At 48.4% G+C, this 16,722-nt stretch overlaps 1 pseudogene; it reads left to right on the forward strand.

The window, feature by feature from the left end:
* The first annotated feature begins 406 nt into the window (after positions 1 to 406).
* Positions 407 to 16,722, forward strand: part of LOC115115024 (CCR4-NOT transcription complex subunit 4-like) — a 39,782-nt pseudogene continuing 23,466 nt past the window's right edge.

A 16,722-nucleotide genomic window follows, 5' to 3' on the forward strand; every position in this document is an offset into this window, starting at 1 on the left:
GCAGGGTGTTGTCCTGTTGGGAAGGCGAACCTCCGCCCAGTTTGAGGTCCTGAGTGCTCTGGAGCAGGTTTTCATCAAGGGATCTCCTCTGTACTTTGCTCCGTTCATCTTTCCCTCTGTCCTGACTAGTCTCCCAGTCCCTGCAGCTGAAAAAAATATCCACACAGCATGATGCTGCCACCACCGTGCTTCACCGTAGGGATGGTGCCAGGTTTCATCCAGACTTGACATTCAGCCAAAGAGTTAATGCTGGTTTCATCAGACCAGAGAATCTTGTTTCTCTGTGGTCCAGAGTTCTTTAGGTGCCTTTTGGCAAAGTCTAAGTGGGCAGTCATGTGCTTTTTACTGAGGAGTGGCTTCCGTCTGGCCCTCAACCATAAAGGCTGAACAGTAGAGTGCTGCAGAGATGGTTGTCCTTCTGGAAGGTACTCCCATCTCCACAGAGGGAACGCTGGAGATCTGTCAGGTGACCATCGGGTTCATTGTTACCTCCCAGACCAAGGCCCTTCTCCCGTGATTTCAGTTTTGGCCGGGCGGCCAGCTCCTAGGAAGAGTCTAGTTGAATCCAAACTTCTTCCATTTTAGATTGACGGAGGCCACTGTGTTCTTGGAGACCTTCAATGATGCAGAATTTTTTGGCCCTTCCCCAGATCTGTGCCTCAAAATAATCCTTTCTCGGAGCTCTACAGGCAAATCTTTCAACCTCATGGCTTGATATTTGCTCTGACATGCACTGTCAACTGTGTGGACCTTATATCGACAGGTGTGTGCCTTTCCAAATCATGTCCAATCAATTGATTTTTACCACAGGTGGACTCCAACAAGTTGCAGAATACATCTCAAGGATGATCAATGGAAAACGGAATGCATACGAGCTCATTTTTCGAGTCTCATAGCAAAGGGTCTGAATACTTATGCTAACATACGTCTAAAACCTGTTTGGCTTGGTCATTACGGGGTATTGTGATGTCATTATGGGGTGTTTGATGTCATTATGGGGTATTGTGATGTCATTACGAGGTGATGTCATTATAGGGTGTTGTGATGTTATTATGGGGTGTTGTGATGTTATTATGGGGTGTTGTGATGTCATAATGGGGTGTTGTGATGTCATTATGGGGTGTTGTGATGTCATTACGGGGTGTTGTGATGTCATTACGGGGGTGTTGTGATGTCATTACAGGTGTTGTGATGTCATTACGGGGTGTTGTGATGTCATTACGGGGGTGTTGTGATGTCATTACGGGGTGTTGTGATGTCATTTGTGTTTAGACTGAGGACAAATGATTCAATCCATTTTAGAACAAGGCTGTAACGTAACCAAAGGTGAAAACAGGGGAAAGGGGTCTGACTACTTTCCCAAGGCACTGTACCTGTAGTCTGAATGCTCATAGTTCTTATGAATCACACCTTCCTCACATACAGCCCTCCTCACGTCACACCAGACGTCTCCTCCATCAGTTTATAAATGTCTCAACTCTTCAGATCAGCATGACGAGGATGTCATCTGTTGGCTTTTGCAGAGAGTGTTGATGAGTACGGGTGTAGCGTTTTGGGTATGTTGTTGACGGCAGTTTTTAATTAGGCTGCTGTTATTACTCCTTGAGACTCTGGTTAGTTTATATCTTCTTGTCTTCTTCCCATCTGAAACAGTTCAGAACCGTTCCTTCATGTATTAGGGACATTTTATGGTGTTTTGGTCTTTGACAAGGGTTCTTTTGGGATGTTTGTTGCACAAGACATTTTTTCTCTCTCTATGCAAGACGAAGTCGGAAGCCAAAGAGAAGTTTGTTTCAACGAGAATGCGCCTTGCCATTTTCTTTTGACTTGAGATATAATATATATATAATATAATGCAACCCGAGTTGGATGTAAAGTACTGGGCGATAAAAGATCTCCACGTCAAAATTATTGACCCATTCTTAGATTTTAATTCGGACTATTTTGAGGGATAGTCAGAATATACCTACATGCGTCTCTAGATGGACAAACAGTACTATTGCTGTTTTTTCCCCCTAATTTTTCAAGTGAAGGTCTTTTAAGGGAGTATGCAGCTGGTTCGGTTTGGCGTAGATGAGGTCCTCTCTCGGCGCCAACCGAACCAAAGCACGCCCTGAAACAGCAACTCATTATGTGTAGTGTTCACTTAAAACTTAAAACACAGGCCTGTGTCTCAACCTCTCCAATGGCTCTTCTCATCTCTCTCTCTGCAGAGGAACATGAGAGTTTAACGAGGTCTAGACCACTAAATCAATTTAATTCCTCAAATGGCTGAGAGGAAAACAGGCCACACGGCTGGGACATAAAGCCTTTCTTTCTCTCAGTGGTTGGTTGAGACTCACTCAGACACATGGTCAACCAGAGACCTTTTACTTTCTCTCAGTGGTTGGTTGAGACTCACGAGACACATGGTCAACCAGAGACCTTTGACTTTCTCTCAGTGGTTGGTTGAGACTCACTCAGACACATGGTCAACCAGAGACCTTTTACTTTCTCTCAGTGGTTGGTTGAGACTCACGCAGAAACATGGTCAACCAGAGACCTTGACTTTCTCTCAGTGGTTGGTTGAGACTCACTCAGACACATGGTCAACCAGAGACCTTTTACTTTCTCTCAGTGGTTGGTTGAGACTCACTCAGACACATGGTCAACCAGAGACCTTTTACTTTCTCTCAGTGGTTGGTTGAGACTCACTCAGACACATGGTCAACCAGAGACCTTTACTTTCTCTCAGTGGTTGGGTTGAGACTCACCAGACACATGGTCAACCAGAGACCTTTACTTCTCTCAGTGGTTGGTTGAGACTCACTCAGACATGGTCAACCAGAGACCTTTACTTTCTCTCAGTGGTTGGTTGAGACTCACTCAGACATGGTCAACCAGAGACCTTTACTTTCTCTCAGTGGTTGGTTGAGACTCACTCCAGACACACATGGTCAACCAGAGACCTTTGACTTTCTCTCAGTGGTTGGTTGAGACTCACTCAGACACATGGTCAACCAGAGACCTTTTACTCTCTCAGTGGTTGGTTGAGACTCACTCAGACACATGGTCAACCAGGAGACCTTTTACTTTCTCTCAGTGGTTGGATTTGAGACTCACGCAGACACATGGTCAACCAGAGACCTTTTATTTTCTCTCAGTGGTTGGTTGAGACTCACTCAGACACATGGTCAACCAGAGACCTTTTACTTTCTCTCAGTGGTTGGTTGAGACTCACGTAGACACATGGTCAACCAGAGACCTCTTACTTTCTCTCAGTGGTTGGTTGAGACTCACTCAGACACATGGTCAACCAGAGACCTTACTTTCTCTCAGTGGTTGGCTGGACTCACTCAGACACATGGTCAACCAGAGACCTTTTACTTTCTCTCAGTGGTTGGTTGAGACTCACTCAGACACATGGTCAACCAGAGACCTTTTACTTTCTCTCAGTGGTTGGTTGAGACTCACTCAGACACATGGTCAACCAGAGACCTTTGCTTTCTCTCAGTGGTTGGTTGAGACTCACTCAGACACATGGTCAACCAGAGACCTTTTACTTTCTCTCAGTGGTTGGTTGAGACTCACGCGGACACATGGTCAACCAGAGACCTTTTACTTTCTCTCAGTGGTTGGTTGAGACTCACTCCAGACACATGGTCAACCAGAGACCTTTTACTTTTCTCTCAGTGGTTGGTTGAGACTCACTCCAGACACATGGTCAACCAGAGACCTTTTACTTTCTCTCAGTGGTTGGTTGAGACTCACTCAGACACATGGTCAGCCAGAGACCTTTACTTTCTCTCAGTGGTTGGTTGAGACTCACTCAGACACATGGTCAACCAGAGACCTTACTTTCTCTCAGTGGTTGGTTGAGACTCACTCCAGACACATGGTCAACCAGAGACCTTTACTTTCTCTCAGTGGTTGGCTGAGACTCACTCAGACACATGGTCAACCAGACCTTTTTACTTTCTCTCAGTGGTTGGTTGAGACTCACGCAGACACATGGTCAACCAGAGACCTTACTTTCTCTCAGTGGTTGGTTGAGACTCACGCAGACACATGGTCAACCAGAGACCTTTACTCTCTCAGTGGTTGGTTGAGACTCACTCCAGACACATGGTCAACCAGAGACCTTTTACTTTCTCTCAGTGGTTGGTTGAGACTCACTCAGACACATGGTCAACCAGAGACCTTTACTTTCTCTCAGTGGTTGGTTGAGACTCACTCAGACACATGGTCAACCCAGAGACCTTTTACTTTCTCTCAGTGGTTGGTTGAGACTCACGTAGACACATGGTCAACCAGAGACCTTTTACTTTCTCTCAGTGGTTGGTTGAGACTCACTCAGACATGGTCAACCAGAGACCTTTTACTTTCTCTCAGTGGTTGGTTTGAGACTCACTCAGACACATGGTCAACCAGAGACCTTTTACTTTCTCTCAGTGGTTGGTTGAGACTCACTCAGACACATGGTCAACCAGAGACCTTACTTTCTCTCAGTGGTTGGTTGAGACTCACTCAGACACATGGTCAACCAGAGACCTTTTACTTTCTCTCAGTGGCTGGTTGAGACTCACGCAGACACATGGTCAACCAGAGACCTTTTACTTTCTCTCAGTGGCTGGTTGAGACTCACTCAGACACATGGTCAACCAGAGACCTTTTACTTTCTCTCAGTGGTTGGTTGAGACTCACTCAGACACATGGTCAACCAGAGACCTTTACTTTCTCCTCAGTGGTTGGTTGAGACTCACTCAGACACATGGTCAACCAGAGACCTTTACTTTCTCTCTCAGTGGTTGGTTGAGACTCACTCAGACACATGGTCAACCAGAGACCTTTTACTTTCTCTCAGTGGTTGGTTGAGACTCACTAGACACATGGTCAACCAGGAGATCTTTTACTTTCTCTCAGTGGTTGCTGAGACTCACTCAGACACATGGTCGAGAGACCTTTTACTTTCTCTCTCAGTGGTTGGTTGAGACTCACTGACACATGGTCAACCAGAGACCTTTTACTTTCTCTCAGTGGTTGGTTGAGACTCACTCAGACACATGGTCAACCAGAGACCTTTTACTTTCTCTCAGTGGTTGGTTGAGACTCACTCAGACACATGGTCAACCAGAGACCTTTTACTTTCTCTCAGTGGTTGGTTGAGACTCACTCAGACACATGGTCAACCAGAGACCTTTTACTTTCTCTCAGTGGTTGGTTGAGACTCACTCAGACACATGGTCAACCAGAGACCTTTTACTTTCTCTCAGTGGTTGGTTGAGACTCACTCAGACACATGGTCAACCAGAGACCTTTTACTTTCTCTCAGTGGTTGGTTGAGACTCACTCAGACACATGGTCAACCAGAGACCTTTTACTTTCTCTCAGTGGTTGGTTGAGACTCACTCAGACACATGGTCAACCAGAGACCTTTTACTTTCTCTCAGTGGTTGGTTGAGACTCACTCAGACACATGGTCAACCAGAGACCTTTTACTTTCTCTCAGTGGTTGGTTGAGACTCACTCAGACACATGGTCAACCAGAGACCTTTTACTTTCTCTCAGTGGTTGGTTGAGACTCACTCAGACACATGGTCAACCAGAGACCTTTTACTTTCTCTCAGTGGTTGGTTGAGACTCACTCAGACACATGGTCAACCAGAGACCTTTTACTTTCTCTCAGTGGTTGGTTGAGACTCACTCAGACACATGGTCAACCAGAGACCTTTTACTTTCTCTCAGTGGTTGGTTGAGACTCACTCAGACACATGGTCAACCAGAGACCTTTTACTTTCTCTCAGTGGTTGGTTGAGACTCACTCAGACACATGGTCAACCAGAGACCTTTTACTTTCTCTCAGTGGTTGGTTGAGACTCACTCAGACACATGGTCAACCAGAGACCTTTTACTTTCTCTCAGTGGTTGGTTGAGACTCACTCAGACACATGGTCAACCAGAGACCTTTTACTTTCTCTCAGTGGTTGGTTGAGACTCACTCAGACACATGGTCAACCAGAGACCTTTTACTTTCTCTCAGTGGTTGGTTGAGACTCACTCAGACACATGGTCAACCAGAGACCTTTTACTTTCTCTCAGTGGTTGGTTGAGACTCACTCAGACACATGGTCAACCAGAGACCTTTTACTTTCTCTCAGTGGTTGGTTGAGACTCACTCAGACACATGGTCAACCAGAGACCTTTTACTTTCTCTCAGTGGTTGGTTGAGACTCACTCAGACACATGGTCAACCAGAGACCTTTTACTTTCTCTCAGTGGTTGGTTGAGACTCACTCAGACACATGGTCAACCAGAGACCTTTTACTTTCTCTCAGTGGTTGGTTGAGACTCACTCAGACACATGGTCAACCAGAGACCTTTTACTTTCTCTCAGTGGTTGGTTGAGACTCACTCAGACACATGGTCAACCAGAGACCTTTTACTTTCTCTCAGTGGTTGGTTGAGACTCACTCAGACACATGGTCAACCAGATACTACTAACACTCACACCAGGGGTACTCAACCAGATACTACTAACACTCACACCAGGGGTACTCAACCAGCCACTATTAACACTCACACCAGGGGTACTCAACCAGCCACTATTAACACTCATATCAGGGGTATTCAACCAGCCACTATTAACACTCACACCAGGGGTATTCAACCAGCACACCAGGGTACTCAACCAGAGATACTATTAACACTCACACCAGGGGTACTCAATCAGCACACCAGGGGTACTCAAACCAGATACTATTAACACTCACAACAGGGGTATTCAACCAGATACTATTAACACTCATACCAGGGTATTCAACCAGCCACTATTAACACTCATACCAGGGGTACTCAAACCAGCCACTATGCCACCACTCACACCAGGGTATTTCTCCAACCAGCACACCAGGGTACCTTCCAACCAGATACTATTAACACTCACACCAGGTACCAATCAGCACACCAGGGGTACTCAAATCAGATACTATTAACACTCACACCAGGGGTACTCAACCAGATACTATTAACACTCACACCAGGGGTACCTTAACCAGATACTATTAACACTCACACCAGGGGTACTAATCAGCTACTATTAACACTCACACCAGGGTACTCAATCAGCCACTATTAACACCACAACTAGGGCTCAATCAGCCACTATTAACACTCACACCAGGGTACTCAATCAGCCACTATTAACACTCATAACAGGGGTACTCAACCAGCCACTATTAACACTCACCAGGGGTACTCAATCAGCCACTATTAACACTATTCAACACTCACACCAGGGTACTCAACCAGACGCTATTAACACCCACACCAGGGGTACTCAACCAGCCACTATTAACACTCACACCAGGGTACTCAACCAGCCACTGTTAACACTCACACCAGGGGTGCTCGCCAGATACTATTAACACTCACCAGGGTACTCAACCGGCCACTATTAACACTCACCAGGGGTATTCAACCAGATACTCAGCCAGCACCAGAGTGCTCAACCAGCCACTATTAACACTCACTGTGTATTCAACCAGCCACTATTAACACTCATAACAGGGTGCTCAACCAGCCACTATTAACACTCACTAGGTACTAACCAGCCACTATTAACACTCTCACACCAGGGTACTCAACCAGCCACTATTAACACTCACCAGGGGTACTCAACCAGCCACTATTAACACTCACACCAGAGGTACTTCAACCAGCCACTATTAACACTCACACCAGGGTACTCAACCAGCCACTATTAACACTCACACCAGGGGGTACTCAACCAGCCACTATTAACACTCACACCAGGGTACTCAAACCAGCACACCAGGGGTACTAACCAGCCACTATTAACACTCACACCAGGGGTACTCAACCAGCCACTATTAACACTCACACCAGGTACTCAACCAGCCACTATTAACACTCACACAGGGTGCTCAACCAGCACACCAGGGGTACTAACCAGCCACTATTAACACTCACCAGGGGTACTCAACCAGCCACTATTAACACTCACCAGGTGCTCAACCAGCCACTATTAACACTCACACCAGGGGGTACTCAACCAGCTATTAACACACACCAGGGGTACTCAACCAGCCACTATTAACACCACACCAGAGGTACTCAACCAGCCACTATTAACACTCACACCAGTGGCATCACAACCAGCCACTATTAACACTCACACCAGGGGTACTCAACCAGCCACTATTAACACTCACACCAGGGTACTCAACCAGCACACCAGGTACTCAACCAGCCACTATTAACACTCACACCAGGGGTACTCAACCAGCCACTATTAACACTCACACCAGGGGTACTCAACCAGCCACTATTAACACTAACACTCACAATTGTGGGTATTCAGCCAGCCACTATTAACACTCACACCAGGGTACTCAACCAGCCACTATTAACACTACACCAGGGGTACCAACCAGCCACTATTAACACTCATATCAGGGTACTCAACCAGCCACTGTTAACACTCACACCAGGGGTACTCAACCAGCACACCAGGGGTACTCAACCAGACGCTATTAACACTCACACCAGGGGTACTCAACCAGCCACTATTAACACTCACACCAGGGGTACTCAACCAGCCACTATTAACACTCACACCAGGGGTATTCAACCAGCCACTATTAACACTCACACCAGGGGTATTCAACCAGCACACCAGGGGTACTCAACCAGCCACTATTAACACTCATATCAGGGGTACTCAACCAGCCACTATTAACACTCACACCAGGGGTACTCAACCAGCCACTATTAACACTCACACCAGGGGTATTCAACCAGCCACTATTAACACTCACACCACGGGTACTCAACCAGCCACTATTAACACTCACACCAGGGGTACTCAACCAGCCACTATTAACACTCACACCAGGGGTACTCAACCAGCCACTATTAACACTCACACCAGGGGTATTCAACCAGCACACCAGGGGTACTCAACCAGCCACTATTAACACTCATATCAGGGGTATACAACCAGATACTATTTGAGAAGGTCTGGTCACTAATTTCCTAGGTGGCCACGGTTCGGATAGATGTAATCGCTTATCGACATCGTAACGAACGTCCACACTCGTAACGAATGCTCCCACCTCGCACCTAACGCCCACCTCGACAAAAATGCTTTCCCCCAAACTAACATATCCTCTTACATGGAAAGAAAATGTAGACTTTTCAAAGCTCATTTCCTGTTTCCAATTCAACACACTGTCAAAGCTCATTTCTGCAATTCAACACACTTTCAAAGCTCATTTCCTGCAATTCAACACACTTTCAAAGCTCATTTCCTGTTTCCAATTCAACACACTTTCAAAGCTCATTTCCTGCAATTCAACACACTGTCAAAGCTCATTTCCTGCAATTCAAACACACTGTCAAAGTCATTTCTGCAATTCAAACACTTTCAAAGCTCATTTCCCGCAGTTCAACACACTGTCAAAGCTCATTTCCTGTTTCCAATTCAACACACTTTCAAAGCTCATTTCCTGCAATTAAACATACTTTGTCCACTGGTGGGGACTTTCTGTTCAGTGTTGTAATACCCCCCGCCGTCTCATTCCAGCCTGCCCTGCCCTCTGCCACGTGTCTCTCTGCTCAGGTGCCTTGGATATCCTGCAGTCCGGGTGAAGGATAGGGATCCTATGGAGTGTCCGCTGTGTTTGGAGCCGCTGGGGGTTTGACGATGCCAACTTCTTTTTCCCTGCACCTGCGTGGCTACCAGATCTGTCGCTTCTGCTGGCAACTGCATCCCGCACAGACGAGAACGGCCTCTGCCCTGCAGAAAGGTGGGCTACCCTGGTCTACCTCCATATCCTACCCTAAATATCTGACCCGGTCTACCCTCTGCCCTGCCTGCAGAACGGTAGGTTACTCCTAGTCTACTCCATATCCTGCCTAAACACTACCTAATGGTCTAGCCCAGCCCCATATCCTGCCCAAACCCTGCCCTGGTGTGCCCCTACCTAAACCCTACTCCTAGTCTACTCCATATCCTACCTAAACCCTGCCCTAGTCTACCCCTACCTAAACCCTACTACCTAGTGTACCCCTACCATAAACCCTACCCTAGTCTGCCCCATGTCCTACCCGCCTACCTAGTCTAATCCCTACCCCATATCCTACCTAAATCTCTACCTTACCCAGAGGCCTCAGCAGTGTACAAACCCCTCTCTCTCCTGTCTCTGTAACAGCCTTACCCAGAGGCCTCAGCGGTGTACACACCCTCTCTCTCCTGTCTCCTCTAACAGCCTTACCCAGAGGCCTCAGCGGTGTACAAACCCCTCTCTCCTGTCTCTGTAACAGCCTTACCCAGAGGCCTCAGCGGTGTACAGACCCCCTCTCTCTCCTGTCTCTGCAGACAGCCTTGCCCGAGGCCTCAGCGGGTACAGACCCTCTCTCTCCTGTCTCTCTAACAGCCTTACCCAGAGGCCTCAGCGGTGTACAAACCCCTCTCTCCTGTCTCTCTAACAGCCTTACCCAGAGGCCTCAGCGGTTAAAACCCCTCTCTCTCCTGTCTCTGTAACAGCCTTTACCCAGAGGCCTCAGCGGTGAAAATAAAACCCCTCTCTCTCCTGTCTCTGTAACAGCCTTACCCAGAAAACCCAGCAGTCTACAAACCCCTGTCAGCGGAGGAGCTGCAGAGGATAAAGAATGAGAAGAAGGCCAAACAGGTGGAGAAGAAACAGAAGACTGACAGAAAAACAGGAAGCACCTGGCCAGCGTCAGGGTGGCAGAGAAACCTGGTGTTCTAGTGGGGCTGTCACAGAGACTGGCCGAGCCCAGGTAGGAACACAGAGACACACCCGGAGATCTGAGAATAACAACACAGAGGAATATTTATTCATTATCGTCGTCATCAATGACTGCTCTGAGATGATCCTTCCTTTCCTTCCCTGCTTTCCTGTAAATTCACTTAATGAGGAGAGGGAGGGAGGGTGAGAGAGGGAGGAGAGAAGGAAGCGAGGGAGGAGGTAGAAGGGAGCGGGGAGGAGGAGAGAAGGAGCGGGGAGAGAAGGAGCGGGGGGAGGGAGAGAGGGGGAGGGAGAGGGAGGGAGAGAGGGGGAGAGGGAGGGAGAGAAGGAGCGGAGGGAGAGAAGGAGCGGGAGGAAGGGGAGAGAAGGGAGCGGGAGGAGGGAGAGAAGGGGAGCGGGAGGGAGGGAGAGAAGGAGCGGAGGGAGGGAGAGAGAAGGGGAGCGGGAGGGAGGGAGAGAGGGGTGAGGGAGAGGGAGGGAGTAGGGGGGTGGCGGAGAGTGGCGCAGGGATAGGGAGGAAGAGGGGGAGAGGGAGGGAGGGGAGGAAGAGGGAGAGAGGGAGGGAGGGAGGAGAGGGAAGGCACAAGGAGGAGGGAGAGAGAGAGGGAGAGAGAGGGAGAGAGAGAGAGTGGGAGTGGAGGGAGGGCGAGAGGAGGGAGAGAAGGGGGAGGGAGGGAGGAAGAGAAGGAGAGAAGGATTGGGAGAGAGAGAGAGAGGTTGACTCAGTCAGCTCTGTAACTCTGGTGGCAGTGGAGTGTGATATAATATGCAGAGGATGAGATTATAGGGTGAAGCCAGTTTATAATGGAAAGTAATTCAATGACTACCCAGACTATTGACATTCCTGCCCCCCCCCCTCTTTACACCGATGCTACCCTCTGTCGTTGTCATCTATGCATAGTCACTTTAATATCTCTACCTACATGTACATACTACCTCAACTAACCGGTGCCCCGGCACATTGACTCTGTACCGGTACCCCCTGTATATAGCCTCCACATTGACTCTGTACCAGTACACCCTGTATATAGCCTCCACATTGACTCTGTACCAGTTCCCCCTGTATATAGCCTCCACATTGACTCTGTACCGGTACCCCCTGTATATAGCCTCCACATTGACTCTGTACCGGTACCCCCTGTATATAGCCTCCACATTGACTCTGTACCGGTACCCTGTATATAGCTCTCCACATTGACTCTGGGTACCAGTTCTATATAGCTCTCCACATTGACTCTGTACCCAGTTCCCCTGTATATAGCCTCCACATTGACTCTGTACCAGTTCCCCTGTATATAGCCTCCACATTGGACTCTGTACCAGTTCCCTGTATATAGCCCACATTGACTCTGTACCGGCAATTTGCATACAGCCTCCACATTGACTCTGTACCGGCAATTTCTGTATATAGCCTCCACATGTATATTCTGTACCAGTTCCCCTGTATATAGCCTCCACATTGACTCCCTGGCCATATCCCCCTGTATATAGCCTCCCACATTGACTCTGTAACCCGGTACCCCTGTATATAGCCTCCACATTGACTCTGTACCGGTACCCCCTGTATATAGTCTCCACATTGACTCTGTACCGGTACCCCTGTATATAGCTCCACATTGACTCTGTACCGGCACCCCCTGTATATAGCCTCCACATTGACTCTGTACCGGTACCCCCTGTATATAGCCTCCCACATTGACTCTGTACGGTACCCCCTGTATATAGCCTCCCACATTGACTCTGTACCGGTACCCCCTGTATATAGTCTCCACATTGACTCTGTACCGGTACCCCCTGTATATAGCCCACATTGACTCTGCACCGGTACCCCTGTATATAGCCTCCACATTGACTCTGTACCGGTACCCCCTGTATATAGCCTCCACATTGACTCTGTACCGGTACCCCCTGTATATAGCCTCCACATTGACTCTGTACGGTACCCCCTGTATATAGCCTCCACATTGACTCTGCACGGTACCCCCTGTATATAGCCTCCACATTGACTCTGTACCGGCACCCCCTGTATATAGCCTCCACATTGACTCTGGGTGTCTGGCACCCCTGTATATAGCCTCCACATTGACTCTGTACCGGTACCCCCTGTATATAGCCTCCACATTGACTCTGTACGGTACCCTGTATATAGCCTCACATTGACTCTGTACCGGTACCCCTGTATATAGCCTCCACATTGACTCTGTACCAGTTCCCTGTATATAGCCTCCACATTGACTCTGTACCAGTATCCCCCTGCATATAGCTCCCACATTGACTCTGTACCGGTACCCCCTGTATATAGCCTCCACATTGACTCTGTACCAGTTCCCCTGTATATAGCCTCCACATTGACTCTGTACCGGTACCCCCTGTATATAGCCCACATTGACTCTGTACAGGTACCCCCTGTATAGCCTCCACATTGACTCTGTACCGGTACCCCCTGTATATAGTCTCCACATTGACTCTGTACCAGTTCCCCCTGTATATAGCCTCCCATTGACTCTGTACCAGTTCCCCCTGTATATAGCCTCCACATTGACTCTGTACCGGTACCCCCTGCATATAGCCTCCACATTGACTCTGCACCAGTTGCCCCCTGTATATAGCCTCCACATTGACTCTGTACCGGTACCCCCTGTATATAGCCTCCACATTCTGTACCAGTACCCTGTATATAGCCTCCACATTGACTCTGTACCGGTACCCCATATAGCCTCCACATTGACTCTGCACCGGTACCCCCTGTATATAGCCTCCACATTGACTCTGTACCGGGTACCCCTGTATATAGCCTCCACATTGACTCTGTACCGGCACTTCTGTATATAGCCTCCACATTGACTCTGTACCGGCACCCCCTGTATATAGCCTCCACATTGACTCTGTACCAGTTCCCCCTGTATATAGCCTCCACATTGACTCTGTACGGTACCCTGTATATAGCCTCCACATTGACTCTGTACCGGTACCCCTGTATATAGCCTCCACATTGACTCTGTACCGGTACCCCTGTATATAGCCTCCACATTGACTCTGTACCGGTACCTGTATATAGCCTCCACATTGACTCTGTACCAGTTCCCTGTATATAGCCTCCACATTGACTCTGTACCAGTATCCCCCTGCATATAGCCTCCACACATTGACTCTGTACCGGTACCCCTGTATATAGCCTCCACATTGACTCTGTACCAGTTCCCTGTATATAGCCTCCACATTGACTCTGTACGGTACCCCTGTATAGCCTCCACATTGACTCTGTACCGGTACCCCCTGTATATAGCCTCCACATTGACTCTGTACCGCAACCCCCCTGTATATAGTCTCCACATTGACTCTGTACCAGTTCCCCCTGTATATAGCTTTCCCCACATTGACTCTGTACCAGTTCCCCCTGTATATAGCCTCCACATTGACTCTGTACGGTACCCCCTGTATATAGCCTCCACATTGACTCTGTACCGGTGCCCCCTGTATAGCCTCCACATTGACTCTGTACCGGCACCCCCTGTATATAGCCTCCACATTGACTCTGTACCAGTACCCCCTGTATATAGCCTCCACATTGACTCTGTACCGGTACCCCCTGTATATAGCCTCCACATTGACTCTGCACCGGTACCCCCTGTATATAGCCTCCCACATTGACTCTGTACCGGTACCCCTATATAGCCTCCACATTGACTCTGTACCGGTACCCCCTGTATATAGCCTCCACATTGACTCTCACCGGTACCCCCTGTATATAGCCTCCCCACATGACTCTGTACCAGTTCCCCTGTATATAGCCTCCACATTGACTCTGTACCGGTACCACCTGTATATAGCCTCCACATTGACTCTGTACCGGTACCCCTGTATATAGCCTCCACATTGACTCTGTACGGTACCCCCTGTATATAGTCTCCACATTGACTCTGTACCGTAATACCCCTGTATATAGCCTTCCACATTGACTCTGCACTGCCTTTATATAGTCTCCACATTGACTCTGTACCGTAATACCCCTGTATATAGCCTCCACATTGACTCTGTACCGGTACCCCTGTATATAGCCTCCACATTGACTCTGTACCAGTACCCTGTATATAGCCTCCACATTGACTCTGTACCACTACCCCCTGTATATATAGCCTCCACATTGGCTCTGTACCGTAATACCCCTGTATATAGCCTCCACATTGACTCTGCACCGTAATACCCCTGCATATAGCCTCCACATTGACTCTGGCACCCTGTATATAGCCTCCACATTGACTCCTGTACCGGTACCCCCTGGCATATAGCCTCCACATTGACTCTGTACCAGTTCCCCTGTATATAGCCTCCACATTGACTCTGTACCAGTTCCCTGTATATAGCCTCCACATTGACTCTGCACTGCACCCCCTGTATACAGTCTCCACATTGACTCTGTACCGTAATACCCCTGTATATAGCCTCCACATTGACTCTGTACGGTACCCCCTGTATATAGCCTCCCACACTGACTCTGTACCAGTACCCCTGTATATAACTCCACATTGACTCTGCACCAGTACCCCCTGTATATAGCCTCCACATTGACTCTGTACCGGTACCCCCTGCATAGCCTCCACATTGACTCTGCACCGTGTACCCCTGTATATAGCCTCACATTGACTCTATTGCCGTAATACCCCTGTATATAGCTCACATTGACTCTGTACCGGCACCCCTGTATATAGCCTCCACATTGACTCTGTACCGTAATACCCTGTATATAGCCTCCACATTGACTCTGTACCGTAATACCTGTATATAGCCTCCACATTGGCTCTGTACCGTATCACCCTGTATATAGCCTCCACATTGACTCTGTACCGGTACCCCTGTATATACGTCCCTCCACATTGACTCTGTACTGGTACCCCCTGTATATAGCCTCCACATTGACTCCTGTAATTTAATGCCCCTGTATATAGCCTCCACATTGACTCTGTACCGCAGTACCCTGTATATAGCCCACATTGACTCTGTACCGGCACCCCTGTATATAGCCTCCACATTGACTCTGCACCGTAATACCCCTGTATATAGCCTCCCACATTGACTCTGTACCAGTTCCCCCTGTATATAGCCTCCACATTGACTCTGTACCAGTTCCCCTGTATATAGCCTCCACATTGACTCTGTACCAGTTCCCCCTGTATATAGCCTCCCACATTGACTTGCACCTGTACCCCCTGTATATAGCCTCCACATTGACTCTGTACCGGTACCCCTGTATATAGCCTCCACATTGACTCTGTACCAGTTCCCCTGCATATAGCCTCCACGTGACTCTGTACCAGTTCCCCCTGTATATAGCCTCCACATTGACTCTGTACCGGTACCCCCTGTATATAGCCTCCACATTGACTCTGTACCAGTACCCTGTATATAGCCTCCACATTGACTCTGTGCCTACCCCCCTCTGCATATAGCCTCCACATTGACTCTGTACCAGTATCCCCTGTATAGCCTCCACATTGACTCTGTACCAGTATCCCCTGTATATAGCCTCCACATTGACTTGCACTGCCCCCTGTATATAGCCTCCACATTGACTCTGTACCAGTACCCCCTGTATATAGCCTCCACATTGACTCTGTACCGGTACCCCCTGTATATAGCTCCACATTGACTCTGCACCGGTACCCCCTGTATATAGCCTCCACATTGACTCTCCACCGGTACCCCCTGTATATAGCCTCCACATTGACTCTGTACCGGTACCCCTTGTATATAGCCTCACATTGACTCTGTACCGAGGTACCCCTGTAATATAGCCTCCACATTGACTCTGTACCGGTACCCCCTGTATATAGCCTCCACATTGACTCTGTACCAGTACCCCCTGTATATAGCCTCCACATTGACTCTGTACCAGTACCCCCTGTATATAGCCTCACATTGACTCTGTACCAGTACCCCTGTATATAGCCTC

The sequence above is a fragment of the Oncorhynchus nerka genome, unplaced genomic scaffold (genome assembly GCF_034236695.1).
Source record: "Oncorhynchus nerka isolate Pitt River unplaced genomic scaffold, Oner_Uvic_2.0 unplaced_scaffold_1331, whole genome shotgun sequence".
Lineage (NCBI taxonomy): Eukaryota > Metazoa > Chordata > Actinopteri > Salmoniformes > Salmonidae > Oncorhynchus > Oncorhynchus nerka.